Raw genomic sequence first — 18,763 nt, 5'->3', positions numbered from 1 at the left:
ACGTGTATTATAAGTCCCTTTAAATTGATTGTATAAATAATTAGGCTTGTATGTAAAGTTGGTATTTAACGTAGAATAAATTAATTTGGGCTTCAATGTAAAATGTTAATATGCTATAAATGTTTAACCAAAGGCAATAGCTTTATCAAGACTTGATAAAATGATAATAGGTCAGTCTAAGTAATTATCAATATGCCTGCTCTTATATGAAATACCGCTAATGTCCTATTAAACATGCATACCCTAATAGATGCGCTGGGGCTCTTTTCGTTGGTCTATTTTCTGATTCAGGGACATGAACAATGAAACCTTTACTCTAAACTAAACAAGAGCTGTCACAGAGACAGCGCGCTCGACTATTCCGCCACTTTTCAGTGTAAGGATTGAAAAGTTTTGGCGAAACATGCATGGATCACTGTTAGATTAGATTGCAATGCAATACATGATGTGCGGAGATATTAACATAAATGTGGTTACATGAAAAATTTTAACCAGAATTTTTAAGTGTAATAATAATGGGCCATTATTTGCAAAACACAGTTATCTAACTTGATTATTCAATTAGGTTGGGTGGTTGAATACCATTGTATAAAGTCTCAATGCAATACATTAAGTAGTTGCTGAGATATTATCCTATGTGTGCTAACATGCAAGACCTTAACCAGAATTTCTAAGTCGCATAATAAAGGGGCAAAAATTATATAATATGAAAGATTGAGTAACATGTATCTTACTTGATTTAATAAGAAGGTTAAATGGTTGGGAGCCTGTGTGTAAAGTTTCAATGCAATACATGATGTATTTGCTGAAGCATTGACTTAAAAGTGGTTACATGCAAAACCTTAACCAGAATTCTATGTTGAATAAAAAGGGGCCATTATTTGAATTTAATGCAAACAAGAGTTATCTTACTTGGTTATTTAAGTAGATTGGATGGTTGAGTACCATTTTGTAAAGTCTCAATGCAATTCATCCAGTAGTTGCTGAGATATTAACCTATGTGTGCTTACATGCAAAACCTTAACCAGAATTTCTGAGTCAAATAATAGGGACAATTATTTGCATTAAATGCAAACTAGAGTTATCTCACTTGGTAAATTAAGTAGGTTGGATGGTTGAGTACCATTGTATCAAGTCTCAATGCAATACCTCAAGCAGTTGCTGATATATTAACCTATGTGTGCTTGCATGCAAAACCTTAACCAGATTTTTTAAGTCAAATAATAAAGGCCTATTATTGGCATTTAATGCAAAGTAGAGTTATCAAACTTGGTTAATTAAGTAGGTTGGATGGATGAGTACCATTGTATAAAGTCTCAATGCAATACCTCAAGTAGTTGCTGAGATATTAACCTATGTCTGCTTGCACGCAAAACCTTAACCAAGGGGTGATGCCGACGCCGACGCTTGGGTGAGTAGTATAGCTCTCCTTATTCTTCGAATTGTCGAGCTAAAAGTGCAATTTATTCTGATGAAAAGCAATGTTCCATCAACCGCCATTTAAGACATGCATATACAAAAAAACAATATTGAATGATGGCTGATCAGTTATAACTCATATAATTGCTGAATATTGGTATCGATATATTAAAGTCATGTGCTATGAGTGGACCATTTAATTGAACTACACAGCAAGGTATGCATACAGATGCGATGCAGCATTTAGTGATCGGTGTTTCATATTTTTTACTCCAATTTAGCAGATTTTATAAAGCTGCTGAATGGGAAACTTTGGTTCTTTTTTAGCACGCAGGATTCTGGCCTCAGATTCGTGCCCTGTTTATTTAATAGGACATTTATGGTATAAAATAAAATTGTATACTTAAAAAAAGAGAAGTAAATAGACAAAGTTGATTTTCAGTTTAAAAACAAATGTTTCTTTTTCTCAATTAAATAAGAGGAAAAACTCTCCCACCGCTCATTCAACATTGTGACACTATCAAAGCTGTGACAATTCTATTCGTACCCAAGAGACAGGCTCAGTAGAAAAAAAGAAGAAAAATTAACTTCAAGTCTTCCTTAAACCTAATTTGTTAAGCCTCAATAATAATCATTAAGAATCTACATGCACTTACCTATAAAAAATACCACTTGGTGTCTCTACATTATTTTATCAGTTCCATTCTGTTGCCTGAAAATATTTATCATTTCTGGTAATAAATACATCCAATGCATTACATGTAATAATGTTGAAGAAGTCCTGGCTGCCAGAATGTACATAAACACAAAGACTCAAGTAAAATCACTTCCTGGTGTGGATGATATGATAAAACATTTCCTTAACAAGAAATAATCAGATGTTAATTCAATGGCATGGTAATTATTCATTAAATTTAGACAAGAGAAAAAAAACATTCTGACTCTGCGTAGCCAAGTTTTTATTGCTGGGCTACAAATCCTGCATTTGCCGCATTTTTTTTCAATTGTTTTGTTATTAATATACTAATGAAATATATTTAAAACTTCTTATTGCAAATGTTTTGTATTTTATCAAAATGTTTGATATTTGATTACTGTAACTTTAAAAGTGTGACTAATAAGAATAATTAACCAAAGCAGCTGCCAATGAATATTACCATGAAGTGATGACATAAGCTGTATGGCTGTAGCTTTAATGAATTTTAGCAATCAGTTTAATTGAGGAAAATACTGGTATTTATAAATAATTCTACGTTATAGTCATTTAAACAAAAATTAAACACTTGCAAAACTGGCACAATCTAGCAGGAACTTACTAGTGGTCAGCATACTCTACGCACTCACTAAAATTACTACCCTATAATTATTGTGTCCAAAAACCTGATATTTCAAACTTCCGTTTATAACATTAATTCACCTGCATATTAAAGATGCACATTATGCCCAACAATGTTTGAGCCAAAGATATTATATCAAATTTCAGTGGAAAATTATTTAAATTTAGCAGAACTGCTCTGGATATTGAATTATAGTTTTACAACTTAATATGTATCATATCTATCATTAGATGAAGGCCGGATCTTAGCTTCATAAGCCTGCCATTCCATATTTTCATATTCAAGCCATTCCCAACTAAGGATAACTTGTAAACCTAGCTTTATAATATAAATGCATGTATATAAGAAGGCGATTCGGCATTAATAAGTCACATCATGTCACTGACACATTGTTTTGTGAAGGTTTTGCATCATTATAGTGATTACCACAATTATGAGTGATGACCTAGTATTTAATTATGCCAAGAAAATGAAATGTGTGTTTCAAATTTCACTGCCAAAAAAACAGAAATAGTAGTAATGTAGGTCCGGCAATTTCTCTTTTTTCTATGTTAAGTTGCATTTCACACTTTAAACGGCCACTATTTTGTTTGGGTCAACAACAACAATTAGTGCTAAATAACAGGAATACATTATAAGGAAGAATTCACTGTCCTGCATTTTCAGTTACATCTCAAATAATTGGATTAAGTTGTAGTTGGTGTTTTTTCTATGTTTCCAGTGTTGTAATCATTAGAAAGACAACATTAATGGAATTTTATATGTGTATAATAATAATTTTTAAAAATACAGGAACTAGTTATTTTTTATAAAATTTGGTCAGTTTTGTTCGACATTTGATGAACATTTTTACCGTGGGTTCAGAAAACTGATATTGCCTCCTTCAGCACTTTGGACTTTTGGTCGCTTCAGACGATTTATCTTTATAGAAAGGTATATTTCCCAACGTCCATTTGCCAAATAAGCATTTGGAAGAGTTGAAAACATATAAATCCCGATTTAATCTGAAGAAAACATGACGTAACATTTCGTGTCAAATATGTTACGTCTCGAATCGCTTGGTTTTTTGACAACAACAGACAAGTATAATTCACTTTAGTGACCTGTTTTTAATTTTACCGAGGTCAGGTGTTCATTTGATGAAAACAATAGTTCCCATAAATACGTACAAAATGTGTATTGATCGACCGAAATATTTCGCCTAAAGTCGTGTCTCAAATGTTATGTCTCAAATTATTCAGATTTTGTTCATGTACATAGCCCTTTGTGTATTTCGACAAACTTTAACTGTGTGGCATATAGCTAATACCGCAACAGAAAAGTAGCACCGAACGCGCGCATTGATACTGTGTAGTATATCCAAGATGGCGGAACAAGCAAAGCATGGGTAAGTGTTGTCGTGGAAGTTACGTCCTAACAGATTCGAGGTGGGCTTATTTCATTCAGTTTCATGACATTAATTGATGCAGCTTGTATATTTCGCCTGTATGGGTGCACAAACAAATGATTTGTCTCAATTGTCTTGAGGTTTAAAACATTCGATTTCACGCACGTTCAGTTCAAATGTGTTGTAAAGATCGATCCAAAGCTGGTATTTTGGTGTCTTATGTTACGTCTACGAAGTCATTGTGTTTACATCGGTACACGCTGTATTTTAAGCAGTCATAATTCACAATTTTGCATATTAACTGAGTAAATTTTAACCAGATAATTGGGAATTTCTTAAAAAATGCCTGTTGTCACACAGCTCTTATTACACGAATACGTAACGGCGACACCATTCATTACCGATTTTGACATTTGGGTAAAAGAGTCCCAAGTTACGTCCAAATAATTTTGAAAAGCATTTTAAGTCTCTAGTGCTAGTAAGAAAGAATGTATAAACATGTTATGTACCTGTGTTACGCAATAATCAAGAGACATATACGAGAAATAAGCCTCAAATAGCTCATATTACTGCCACAAAAGTATATAACTTTACTCTTTGATGTACGCCTTTGTATCCAGTTACATCTGGATGTAAAGTCCTAAAACCGATTGTATGCTTCAAAACTCGGCATGGTTTGCTTTGTTTTTCTGCATAAAAAAACAACTATTTATGTGACAAAGCATTACAAATTATAATAAAGCAAATGTTTACAACAAGAAAGGGTTCAATTTATAGTGGAATGTCATTGTTACATCACCAATTTTTTAAATAAATTGAAGGCTCATTACTTTTTTTGTGTGAAGTGCTTTATTTAAATCTTCTAAGGTATTTTAGAAGTGACAAAAACAACTAGAGCTGTCACAGGAGAGACGAATACCCCCAAATGCCGCCTGGACACAGGAATGGCAAACCATTCCTTTGAAAAGAGGCCATAACTCCAAGGTTACTGCCAAAAAATGTTCAAATCTGTCAAGCCTTTCATGAGTTATCGTCCGAAAACCATTTTTCTATTTTTAGTAACAGTGACCTTGACCCCACCAGCCCCAATATCGACATTGATCTGTATCTTCTGATGTTACACCTGTGTACCAAAAATTGTTCAAATCCATTTAGCCTTTCATGAGTTATCGTCTGGAAACCGTTTTACTTTTTTTAGTAACAGTGACCATGACCTTGGCCCCACCAGCCCCAATATCGAACTTGACCTGTATCTTCTGATGTTACACCTGTGTACCAAAAAATTTTCAAATCTGTCAAGCCTTTCATGAGTTATCGTCCGGAAACCGTTTTTCTATTTTTAGTAACAGTGACCTTGACCTTGGCCCCACCAGCCCCAATATCGAACTTGACCTGTATCTTCTGATGTTACACTTGTGTACCAAAATTTTTTTAAATCTGTCTAGCCTTTCACGAGTTATCGTCCGGAAACCATGAAAACCGACCGACCGACCGAACGACCGACCAACAAGCTCACTAACTTGATCTGTATCTTCTGATGTTACACCTGTGTACCAAAAATTGTTCAAATCCGTCTAGTCTTTCATGAGTTATCGTCCGGAAACCATTTTTCTATTTTTAGTAACAGTGACCTTGACCCCACCAGCCCCAATATCGACATTGATCTGTATCTTCTGATGTTACACCTGTGTACCAAAAATTGTTCAAATCCGTTTAGCCTTTCATGAGTTATCGTCTGGAAACCGTTTTTCTATTTTTAGTAACAGTGACCTTGACCTTGGCCCCACCAGCCCCAATATCGAACTTGACCTGTATCTTCTGATGTTACACCTGTGTACCAAAATTTTTTCAAATCTGTCTAGCCTTTCATGAGTTATCGTCCGGAAACCATGAAAACCGACAGACCGACCGACAGACCGACCGACCGACAAGCTCACTCCTATATACCCCCTCAAACTTCGTTTGTGGGGGTATAAATACAGTAGCATGTAAAAGAACTTACTAAACTATTGATAACATTTTTTTTATGTGGACACCAAGCAATTTGTGATGTAACAAAACAAGCTGGACAGTGAATTATTCCTCATATGTCTCCACTCAGTGCAATAAAATATTGAAAATATATACTCCAAAGAAGAGATATCAATGGTCAAATAGCGTAATTGTCTGCTGGCAATGAAAATTGAGAGCTGTGTGCAAAAATGATTAGAATCGGTCTGGAAACCGCCAACAAATTTTTTTTGGTAACGCCTTTAAATACTAGGATGATACTTGTACTTAAACAAAAGATGCAATATCCTCAATACAAAAGTGATTAGGCGTAGTCACGGAAAATATAATACACTGTAAACAAGTATAGTACAAGTGTTGTTACTGAGTCATTAATGTGATTTTCAATTAACACTAAGGGACGAGTTTTCAAAGTCCATTACATGTACTTAGCGACTATCAACTTTGAATAGCTCCTTATTAAACTGCATTATCAATAGTTCATGTGCTTGCTACCCATGTTATTGAAATTATTAACAATAGTGTAGCATAAGATGTACTGTTTAAATACCATTCACAAGGGTTTGCCGTTGAAAAAACTGTTTTGTACAATATTTAAGGAAAACCCAAAATATTTACTGTGCATATAAGACTTATAAAAGAGAATATTATGCTAATAATTGCACAGTTAACGTACGTGAACACATTCAAGATGAGAATAAAGAAACACATTCCAATATGGTCAATGCAATACATTCAATGCTAGTATATTGTCTTAAATTTATTATAAACAGATTTGCCTAGAAAAAAAAGAAATGATTTAAAGAATTTGATATTAGATCATCTTTGTTCCATTACGAATACATCAACACTTCCATACAAGTATGGTGCGGGGTCCAACTTGTTATTTATTTTGCATTTTTTTCAAAACATCAACTTTCTCATAACAGTCTTCATCGTAACTGGGTTGCCCGAAACCCGTGACAAATAAATACTGTTTCGGACAAGTCAAAACTCCCAGATGGTTGCCCGAATGGTCAAGTGCATTTCCGAAATTCAGATCCCTCTGATTTCAAAATTTCTTCAGCAACAATTCACACATCATGATTGAATGTTATTATTATATTGAAATATTGGCTTTCGTATATTTATGCATGATTTGGTTACTTTTACTTTTGGTTAATTACTTGCCTAAAAGGACAAGTGCTGAAAGAAAATTAAGGTAAAGATTGTCATAATGGTGTATGAGTCAGAAAATAACCCATTGAATATGGATGTGATAATCACACATGCACGCTGGAAATAGGTTGTTGTTGTTATGTATACGAAATGTATACTTTAATACATACAGCAGTGTTTTTCTCAACCTGATGTAAGGTCGAAATTGGGCCCGTTTCAAAATTTAAACAAGAGGCACATCAGTGCCTGTGCTCCACTGGCCAAAAGGTTCAAGCAAAGACCACCTAACGAACATTTTCGTCAAGTTTCATAGAAATACAATCATCAATTTTTGAGGAGAAGTTATTTAAAAAAAAAATTACTTTAATAGCTCTGGCTGCCATGTTGTGCAGTGGACCGAAATGATTTGGGCAATTTGAGTAAAGGAGCACCAAACAAACATTTCTGTCAAGTTTTATCGAAAAAAGGTCATCGGTTTCGACGACAAGTCGTATAAAGTTGTTTTTTATTTTTTAGCTCTGGCAGCCATGGTGTGCAGTGGACTGGAACCATTTAACAAATTTTGTTTAATGACCACCCAAGGAACATTTCTGTCAAGTTTCATCAAAATCTGATCATCGGTTAACATTTAATCTGAATAGATTATGAAGCAAATATCTAACCTGAACAAGAACTGACGAGATAGAATCGACTTGGTGTTTCACTTACACTTTTCGGCCATTTAAGTTACTAAAAATAGCTGTTTCATAAACTTTCAGAATGTCACTTAAACGAAAATTAATGTTCAGTCGATATATACTTTCCTATGTATAAATGTAAGGTTTTTAAATTGATCTTTTTGTGAGAACTTTATGCTTATATGTTTACTCATAAATTATTATTGTTTAAAAATTATTTAAAGATGCTATACGTGAAAAATTAAGACATTATTTTTTTTTTCTATTAAAGGGAGGTAATTCAGTAGTAAAATGTAATCAAAGCTATTAAAGCATGGCATTTCTTTTCTAACCATGTTGATATTATTACAGTCTATTCAAGCAAGATGCCTTTTGTTTTTACATAGTACCCATAGGTTCTGAAAAACAAGGAGCACTATTCCCAACAGAAGGATGTCACTCCCTATCATTGCATGAGCATCATAATAAAGAAATGTTTACTCAAACTGCAAGCTGCTCAATTGAAATAGGTATTTACCTCAAGCATACAGTTTTATAATGTGGCAAAATAGTCGGACTACTAGATTGTCATTCGGACTAGTAAAATATGCCATTATGCTAGTCCAACTGGCTAGTAGGTTAAAATGTTTTTCGTGAAGACTGCGGACGAGAAGTCCTTAAAGGTTTTTCTATTTTTAACTCTCGCAGCCATGTTGTGCAGCGGACCGGAACCATTTGGGCAATTTTGGTTAAAGGGCATCCCGATGAACATTTATGTAAAGTTTCATCAAAATCTGATAATCGGTTTCTGAGAAGATGTAGTTTAACGTTTTTTTTTCTATTCTTAGCTCTGGTGCCCATGTTGTGCAGCAGACCAGAACTGTTTGGGCTATTTTGGTTAAGGACTACCCAAGTAACATTTCTGTCAAGTTTCATTGCAATACGATCATCGGTTTCTGAGGAGAAGTCGTTTAAAGGTTTTTCTATTTTTACCTCTGGGGGCCATCTTGTGCAGTGGACCGAAACCATTGAAGCAAATTTGATAAAGGACCATCCAAGGAACATTTCTGTTAAGTTTCATCAAAATCTGCCTATCCGTTTCAGAGGAGATGTCGTTTAAAGATTTTGCTATTTTTAGCTGTGGCGGCCATATTGTGCAATGGACCAGAACCATTTGAGCAATTTTAATAAAGGACCACCCAAGGAACATTACTGTCAAGTTTCATCAAAATCTGCCGAACCGTTTCAGAGGAGAAGTCATTTAAAGATTTTGCTATTTTTAGCTCTGGCGGCCATATTGTGCAATGGACCGGAACCATTTGAGCAATTTTGGTAAAGGACCACCAAAGGAACATTCCTGTGAAGTTTTGTCAAAATCCGCTTATCAGTTTCAGAGGAGATGTCGTTTAAAGTAAAAGTTTACGCACGCACGCACGCACGCACGCACGCACGCACTCACGATGGACAAACGATGTGACGACATAAGCTCCATGGCCTTCGGCCAGTGGAGCTAAAAAATCACAAACCTTTAAGGTGATCAGCTAATAAAATGACCACCTTACTTTGCCCTTCAAGTATGGACTGTTTAGGCAAAAAAAAAAAACAACTGTGTTTCCGGTATTCTATTGTAAAATATATAAAAAAAAAAAATATATCGTCATTATTTTCGTTGTATGTCTTTCAATGTCTCCGGAGGATAAACTTTCATTATAACGAGACGGGAAAACAAAATGGCGGAGGGCAGGGAACCCTGTCCGATATCTTCTAATTGGCAAATGCATGTTTACGGTCCAAACACGTGGTTGATCACAGGATACATATTTTGCTGTCTTTATAATGAAAATATTTTTAATTATAGTTCGCGGTGTTATTTATCCATATCCATGTCCAAAATAAAACTTACTTTTTTACGATTAGGCTTTGCATATATCATGCAGGCTTCTTATGATTAGGCTTTGCGAATTCATGCAGGCTAACTGCCAGGTTCCAATACACATTTCATTAATCGTTACATTAATTTATCCGAAATTATCAATGGTTATGCCTTATTTAAGTCCCATCAACTGAAATCCAAACAAAAACATACGAAAGTTAACAACACATTTATTGGAATGTGTCGGCTGCAGATCAAACGGTACAATTTGTGATGTCATAGCACGAGCAGTGATAAGATGAAAGGCGCGTGGCTATCAATTGTATTTAATTCGGTCAGTCGGATACCGTATGATCCCATTTGATTACCAGGATTTCGCCTCGGCTTGTAAGAAAATACCATACAATCGAAAAATTAATAATCAATAACCGTCGTCTGGGAATCTTAAAACAATGACCAAATGTTTGAATTCACTATAAATATGAATGAAACTTTGATTGTATGAAAATAAGATAAAATAAATCCATATCTGGGTTTACTTAATGTTCTGTTATTAACCTACCTCCACTTGAAGGCCTGGTTTAAGGAGCTCACCGTTGACAAGAAAATCGGCGATTTTCCTCAAGCAAATTTACAAATTTAGTTGATAATTGACTGTTTGGCTAGAACGTTATCACCGATTTTTAGAAATTGAAGTGCTGGATTTTTCCTAAAAAACGATTGCGACTTATAAACGAGTATTGTATACAAAAATAACCAGATTTCATGGGCAAAATTGGCGGGAAAATCTGGTAGTCAAAGGTAAGGAAATGATTTCAGATATTAAACAATGCTATTTTTTCAGACTTTTTGTAAATAGGGAAACGCCTTAGATATAACATAATTGATATGATGCAACGGAAAATTGCTTGAAATGGACACTATAAAAAAAAATAAAAAAATAAACCTGACCGACCGACCCTATTTTTTTTCGCCATGTTACCGGAAACACAGGCATTTTATTGTTTGGCCTTATTAGACGGGGTTGATTTTAAATCCAGCCCTGTAATTTCTCCAAGTCTTAGATAATGTACACATGAATAGAAGCAGAAGCACCACAAGAGGAAACCAATGCAATTTCTATCTATTATTCTCAGTTCATTTTTACATATAAGGGAAATGACTCCTCACATACTAACCGAGAGTTATATGAGTTGCTCCTCATGTGCTGAATTATATCTTTTCTAAAACTAAGTGCAAAATATTCAGTTGTTTGTTATCACAGTCCTAAAACGTAGGGTTTATGTAGACAGGTCAGAATCATCATTTTTAGATTTGATCGAAGAAGTGTAGCAACATTTTTTTTTCATTTCCACGCCTAAACTGTCCCCATTTTGTCAGGTTCATTATTGACTAACCCTATAAAAACAGTAAAATCTACGTTTAGCAAATAAATTTAGTTACAAATGGAAGGAAAAACCAAGAACTTAAGTTGAAAGGTAAGATTTTTTTTGTCCAGTGGTAATAAAACATTAGGGTCAGGTTAAAAAAATTATGACAGGCACAACTAATTTCTTTGTTTTATAGGCCTTATAAATATTTACAAGCTGTGTTGAACAACCTCTTTTATTACTTCTTGTTTAAGTGTATCTCAGATATCTGACAGTTTCAAAAGAATATAAATACCCTCTTCAAAGATAACAACCTGCTTCAATAGATGATTAAGATTTCTTTTTGAAAAAAAAGATATCATATTTGTGAAACTTGGCTGCATGCCCAAATATCGTATATCTGACACTGCATGTAAAAAGGCTATTATAACAGCAATATTTTCTTCCTTTTTGACTAAGATGTGCTAAATGCTATACTTTAAGGGAACAAAACTGAGAAAGAAGAATGATAATGAAAAAACCAATACAACTGCTGTCTACATTATTAATCACATTTCATGCTGGTTACCTTTGTCACAATTAAGTAACAGTACCAGTTCTAAAATGTTATGAAGTCCTTTTTCTTTAAATGCAAGTATCCCTATTGTAACAGAAAAACACTCTCATGGATAATAGCAGTGGTGGGAAAAAACATGGGGATTTCCCTTCAGCATTGCCCGGCATTTACATGTACCTGGCCCTGCTGTGTCCTTTTGATTGACAGAGCCCTCTTTGATGATTTTGAACTATATTTGATATTTATTGGACATATTGTCAAGTCAATTATCTGAAATAAGTATGAAAATAAGAAATATTCAAAATTTGACACTTAAATAAAGATAACAACTTAGGTATTCATAACCAACTACTAGTATTGAAAGTTGTTACAGTACATACACAATATGAATTGAACATTGCATTAGTGCACCATTAAGGCTCATTCAATGCGCATCAAAAGTGCCCTTTCTGACCCTGAGCACCCTGCCCTTTTCAAATCCTAGCTGGAGCACTGTAATGATGATCATGGACCTTATGCATCTAACACGGAAAATTATGTATACACTGTTTTCATATTAGATATAGAAGGAACATAGATCTCAAGTATTTGCCTATAAAAGAGTAAGATTAATTTTCCCATTACCAGATATGTATGATCCTCAATAGATTAGGTTTATGCACAAATGAAAATAATTTTCAAACAAAACTAGGCAAATCATTAAACTATTTCTATGTAGTATATACATAAATGCTGGGGCATATCGGATTTGACAAGGATGCATTGGATAACAGAACTTAAAGTACATGCATGATTATTTCCATTAAATAAATGATATGTCCAGAAAACATGTTTCTCTTTTTATTACCTTTTTGAAAACTTTATTATGCATCAGTCAATTGTAACCACGGCCCCTCCAGGTCCGGGGAATAGCGGGACTTTCGGTCCAGCCAAGCCCAGGTAAACCCCCCGAACTGATAAGTAAAATCCCCGCCAAATGCCCCCGCACCCCAGAGACCCTAAGTAAGGCACATTCCCCGCTATATTTGGCGCAAATACAAAACCACCGCAATCACCCGGCACTGTGGGGCCACCGGGAAGTTAAAAACACAGCCCATTTCCCCGGCTATCCCCGGAATAACCCCGCCCCTTGGGGGGGGGGGGGGGCGTTTTCTGAAGCTATTGTAGCATATATTATATGTTATTTATTATTGGAGGTTAAAATAGCAAGTGTGGTTTATGGATATTGTCCAACTGAAAATGAGGCTAGAAGGCCTTGAACCACCTCTGTGAATTTTGAACATGTGTTTGACACCAGTCACTTTCAGTCATGATTTTCCAAAAATCTTTAAATTATATATAAGTAACATACCTAACAAATCACATTTAAACAAGTTTTTTGCACAATGATTACATTTTAAATGAATACTAAATTCAAATTTGTTTTTTAAGTTTTGACACTTACAAAAACATACAATAACCGTAGCTGTGCCCTACCAACAAAGACAGAAGAAAAACGAACGGAGCTACTTGAGCAAATTCGGCATGAAAGATCTTTTGCAGGTACAATGTTTATTTTAGTATCAATTTTCCCAAAATGCTTGTACACTCAATATGCCAACGACCTAATTATCATGAGGGGAATGAGTTTGTTCACCCTCAAGTTAAGGGGCCATTTACGAGCATGGTACAATTTACAAAAAAATGTGTATATGCAGGACATGTTTAAATTAACCTTCATGTTGCAGTTAGCTGCTTCGGGGAGATATGCCACATGCAAATTATGCAAGTCTTATGCAGTAGCAGCTGATGAAAACTTAGATATGAGTACCAAAAGCATTGGTTACCGCAGAATATATCCCCAAATTTTACCGCATTCCCAATCTCTCCCTCAAAAATGCCATTTTTGCAAAAAACACATGACTGGTAGTGTACATGTAGCTTAAGTTTCTAATTAAATTACTCTTACAGTGTATAAATTGTGAATTATTAATTAATTCTTACTGGTAATGTATAAGTTAATTCTAACTGGTAATGTTTAAGTTAAATAAACCAACACAATGTAGAAATTAAAAAATAGTTATTAAATACGTCGAAACAATATTGCATACTTCTTTTCAAATATGGGTGATCACAGCGGTACAATAAGTATTGGTGTAAAATTAAGTCTCATTTATCGAAATATCTAAATTTTATGACTGTTGTGTTAGACTAAATTTCTAGGCGCACATGGACAGGGCTTTAATGAATTTGATTTCAACCTTTTTTTTTCAGGAGCCAGAATTCGGCTACTTCCCAATTAAAAAAGAACAGCTTTCCCAATGTTTAGACATTTGTTCCCTAAAAACTATCCGAAAAAAAATGGATCATTTTATATATAATAGTTTCTCATCGTATGCCAACATTAAATTATTCAAATACATGAGCTTAAAGTGGACATATTAAATTTTCCTTCTTTGATTCATTTTCAACAAAAAAATCTTAAATGAAAGGGCTATTTTTGCTTTAAAAGCCTTCATGGATTTTCTAACTGTGTTAAATCAACAAGCCTTGATTGTAGAGGCACAAAAGCTTTGTTCACAAGCAGTATTCCAGTAGCCAATGACAGTGCCCAATATAAGACTGATTGATTGTACATGAAGAAAAAATCTGCAATTAATATGAATTACTTTTAAAACTTTTTTTTTCAGATAAATATATACTGGTTCAGAAGCAGTTTCCGACAGTTTTTACAAATATTTATTGATTTATTCATACGTGTTAAAATTCCTACTAAAATTGTTCACATTTTAGATAACTACAGCTCAAGCTGCTATTGTCGATATATTTTTCACATGTGTGACGTCACATATAGTGTATCTAACGGGGGCGCCAAGAGGGTACTTACACTGTTCTGATTAGCTGTTGACGAGAAGCAGTTTCCGACAAATCAAATATGCGGCAGATTTTAGGTGCCTATTGTGTGTTTTTTTATCCATTTATTCAATATACTAAATAGAAGACTATAATATGAGAACTATTATTTAATTTTTCAGCATTTACCAAAAATTAAACCTAAAACCTTACGCCAGTCATCATTCTGGAAATCAGGCAGACACTAAATATCAATGATATTTTGTTTCATTTCTAATAAGAACTTGTGTTTGTAATCATTTTAGTGAATGTGGGTGTGAAACTAGCATGACAACAGTGTTCGCAAATATGTACACAATGATCATCGTTTGTATAAGTCAATTAAGGACAACCTTGTAGCCATTCATAGATATGCAAATTAGGTTCACACACATGCGCAATGCGCTGCGCGTGACGATCCGCCACTTGCACGTGACGATCCGCCACGTGCAAGTTTGTGTACAAATTGAAAAATAAACATTAAACATTAAATAATAAAAGTGATTTACGTGTCTTGGTAAAAACTTTAACTTTTGATTGCCTAGTAACCATATAATTGAATTGCAATACCTTCTTTATGAAGATCAAAAGAAAGTACGCGAAAAAGCGATTTGTTGGAAACTGCTTTCCGTCAAAAACTGCTTCTCAACCAGTATATATAATTTTTGTGTAGTACAACAAGTTGGAGGGTATATAGGTGATAATCTCCCATCAAAAATACAAGACTGGTAGTTGAGATGCCATGGCTCTAGATCTAAAGCCAATACAACAGCCCAGTTAAGTGGATCCAAATACAGTCATCAAAAGTGTTTTGGATGAACAAGCCCGAATTTATATACTACTGTTTGGCATTACACTTTTTAACACCCAAACACTGAAGGAAGCATTTTACCAGTGGAGGGCTTGCTGGCTTGATACAGTACAGGGCTTTTTCTGCCCAATTTGGGAAAAAGACCCTAGACATTTTGGGAAATTTTGGGTCGTGAAAATGCCGAAATTGGGAAATTATACAGTTAAACGAAAAAGCTGTCTAGTCTCCAGCGAATAGGAAATGGTTTTATATTAGTTTATTTCCCTTTAAAATACCCAAAATGGCTGAAATATCAATCCTTAGGTGTAAATATCTATTGCAATAAATCGATCATGACAGATAATATTTTATACAGATATCTGAATGTGATGAAAATCAATGATTTCCGAATTTAATTATCAAAAAAACTTAACATCAGATAATTGATATGATGTTGATAATGATCCAGTACATGTAAAAAGACTTTCTAAAAAAAAAAAATAATAATTTTTTTTTAATTTTGATTGGGATTTTTTTCTGAAAATTGGGAAAAATATCTTATATTTTGCTTTGGGAATGGGTCCGATAGTCGACCCCTTGGGTACTATAGAAAAAGCCCTGTAGTAACATAACAATAAAGTAAACATTGTGTTATTCCAACGTCCAACGTCTAATCTAGGCCTGAAGGATAAGTATATTTACTGACTGATATAGAAATCAGAAATTTAATTATTGCCAATTACATTTCTAAGCCATTAGGGTTGGACCTGCTAATCACACATTAGTCATTCTAAAATGCCGTCCAGGCTTTTTTTTTAATGACGGTTAGCCTGGACCAGGCTAACCGTCATTAAAAAAAAAGCCTGGACGGCATTTTAGAATGACTAATCACACATCTGCTTAGACTACAACGAAATAATAGAATAGAAAACGAAAAACAACAAACCAGAGAATTTAAAAGAAGAAAATATTTTGAAAATAGTTATACAACAGATTGTTATTGAAACACTTACATTCTTTCATCAAAACTTCTCTTCACTTAAAATTTTTCGTTGCACTTCCTGGTTTAATGCAACCTAATTTCGAGGGTAAAAAGGGAAGTAACTTTCAAGTATTAGTCAAAACGACGTTTTAGAAACGGTCTTATGTCAGAAGTGCACCACAAAAAAATGCGTATCTAACAACGATTGTGAAACTACATTTTATTACTACAAAGCGTACTGTTCAACTCATTTCTCTGAAATAATTAGGCAATCTTTATTCAATCAATGATCTAATAGAAAAGCTAAAATCAGAAGCCCAATTTAACGGTATTTGTAGAAATATGAAAGTATAAATGGATGTGAGGATACCTCGTTTACACAACAACAAGAAGTAGACTACTTCCTTTCCATGCCTGGCATATCAGTTGAGACCAGCAAAAGTGAAACATCCATAAATCATGATACAAACAAGTAGCACATCGGCGTCTGACAATGCAATGCGTCCATTCCACTGCCGTATGCAGAGCATGCATCGGCCAAATGAGACATCCCTTATTTGTATCAAACTGCATATGTGACAATATAACCATTAGAAAGGTTAGCCGACCAATGGCTATTATAATAAAAATGTATTGTTGAACTTTTATAAGTAATACATAGCAAAATACATGGAAAGACCCATTCATATTAACAAATAAACTCAGTTAAGAAGCACAAAACCAGGGCCAAAACGGCGATGAACTAGAGACAAAAACGTATTAACACCACACATATAGTTTTTGAGATCAGCCAACATCAACTTAACAGCCCGCTAAAGGAAATCTTTCGTTCCAAGAACGATTGTAAAACAACAGCCTTCATCCATCGCCAAGGCCTCCGTGGCTCCGACTAAGTATCACTTAAAACGGGTCTCCTCAATGTCTCTCTTTAAAAGTGACACTCTTATTCAAAATCAATACATACACATGTAAAACAAACATCAATTTTGACTGATAAACCTCAATCTACTTACTAAATAATGCATTTGTGGAAAATATTAATTACTGATAACAAGATTGTAACCGTGTATTTATTAGCAGTAAGCGCAAAATTGTAAAATGATTGGTAAATGCTAAAAGATTTACTGTGGTCTACTATAGTCTCATAAGGTATAACACCACGTTTTATGCTCGTTTCTTTCAAATTAATCTCAGTATCTTTCATAAGAACCAATGTTTTCAACTTTTATTCATCTTTTTTGCAATATTAAACAATATCAAAAATTGTGGTAAATCTTAATTGGGAGTAAAAGTGCATCTTTAAGTAAACTACTAAATGATCCTCTTCGCTCTGCCTTTTATAACTGTCATAATCGAAGAAGCTCAATTGAATATATTAAATAGGGAACAACAGCTGGGAAAGCTTTTTCTTCCTGTTTATTTGTTATGTTTTTTCTGTATTACGTGTCTATATTCTTTCTTCTTCCTTGTTCTATCGCTATCGCGTCGAGTATTAGGCCGATCCAATTGTTATAAGTGTATTGTATACGTATATGCATATTTGCAATTAAGTTTATAGTGGTTATCTTGTTCAGCTTGAGAACAGTAAGTCATATATAGAATCCCTATTGCTTTTGCCCTCCTGGTTTAATATATTTTATTCAATATTAACAATGAAAATTCTCACAAAATGCAGTAATAACATTCACTTATGATTTACATGTATTGAATCGGATTGAAACGAAAGCATAGCTTATAGTCTCCCTCCTGTCTTTTATCATGACGGTATATGCATATATTATATTATATTATATATATATATATATATATATATATATATATATATATATATATGAATGCATATTTTTAATTAAACCTGCACTCATTTGCCGACCTGTGACAGACTAAAGTATGAGAATGATTATGCATATCTTAGCCTAGATGAATAAGCACTGTTTCTAAGACTGTATTTGGACATTTTAAAGTATTATCTGTGTCCGGTCATTGATTACTTGAAGTTAATTGCTGGCTGAGATGAGGCTTAGTACGGTTTTTATGTTGTTGTTGTTTGTTTTTATTTTATTTGTTTTTTATTTTATTTGTTTTTATTTATTTATTTATTTATTATTATTTTTTTTTTTTTTTTTTTTTTTTTTTTTGTGGGGGGTGTCTCGTTTGGATACATACTTGGACAAGTGCGATCTCAGCGGTCGCTTCCTGGGAACAGGATAAGATGTTAATTTGGCGTTCCATTCTATGATATATATGAATATTGTAACCACACTATCGTACAGCATGGAACTCTCACGGGTTCTTTCTGTATGGATATAGGTCCGTTGACGAATACAATTGTACTTAAGAATGTCCCGTTCTTA

At 34.1% G+C, this 18,763-nt stretch overlaps 1 protein-coding gene across 5 annotated transcripts in view; it reads right to left on the bottom strand.

The window, feature by feature from the left end:
- Positions 1 to 18,763, bottom strand: part of LOC128217190 (plexin-B2-like) — a 95,682-nt gene that overhangs the window by 70,687 nt on the left and 6,232 nt on the right. For 3 of the 5 annotated variants that reach the window (XM_052924145.1, XM_052924150.1, XM_052924148.1), the window contains exon 2: positions 2,076 to 2,131. The gene's annotated coding sequence lies outside the window, so the exon portion shown is untranslated. Of the gene's footprint in view, positions 1 to 2,075; positions 2,132 to 16,440; positions 16,523 to 18,763 lie in introns of those variants that run through there. The other 2 variants (XM_052924146.1, XM_052924149.1) reach the window with 2 other exon arrangements.

Source organism: Mya arenaria, chromosome 14 (assembly GCF_026914265.1).
Source record: "Mya arenaria isolate MELC-2E11 chromosome 14, ASM2691426v1".
NCBI lineage: Eukaryota > Metazoa > Mollusca > Bivalvia > Myida > Myidae > Mya > Mya arenaria.
Note: the sequence above shows the minus strand (reverse complement) of the source record. Positions and strands in the feature narration are given on the sequence as shown.